We start from the raw sequence: 467 nt of genomic DNA, 5'->3' as shown, positions 1-467 counted from the left end.
AGGCGGCCGGGGCCCCCTGCCATGGCCCTCGCCAGCCCCCGGGGGGTGAGACTCCACAAGCACGGCAGCAGCGAGGGCTGCTCTGAGTCCCCCCGGGCTGCGTCCCCCCGGGCTGCGTCCCCGTGTCCTTGCTCTCAGTGCCGGTGTCACCGGGGGCTGCGCACCGCCCAAGGCATTGGGACTGGACTGGACCCGTTCAGCTCCCATTCCCAGCTGCAATGGGGAGGGGGAAGCTGGGGGGAGGAGTGGGCGGAATTGTTTCTGGCTGGTTACAAGGAGTAAACAATGGTTTTCCTACTTGTATCTTTGGTGCTAAAAGCAATTTATCTGGCCGCGTCTGCTCTGCAGCAGATGTGTAACAAGGGGGAATTTGCAGCAATTACTTAGGACCAGCGTAAGCCGCCCCGCGAGGCGCAGCCCCGCACACGCCGCTGCCGAGTCCCCGCCACCCGTGACGCACGGGTGGC

This window comes from Egretta garzetta, unplaced genomic scaffold (genome assembly GCF_000687185.1).
Source record: "Egretta garzetta isolate BGI_Z169 unplaced genomic scaffold, ASM68718v1 scaffold131, whole genome shotgun sequence".
Lineage (NCBI taxonomy): Eukaryota > Metazoa > Chordata > Aves > Pelecaniformes > Ardeidae > Egretta > Egretta garzetta.
The sequence above is the reverse complement of the archived record's forward strand: the minus strand, read 5'-3'. Positions refer to the sequence as shown.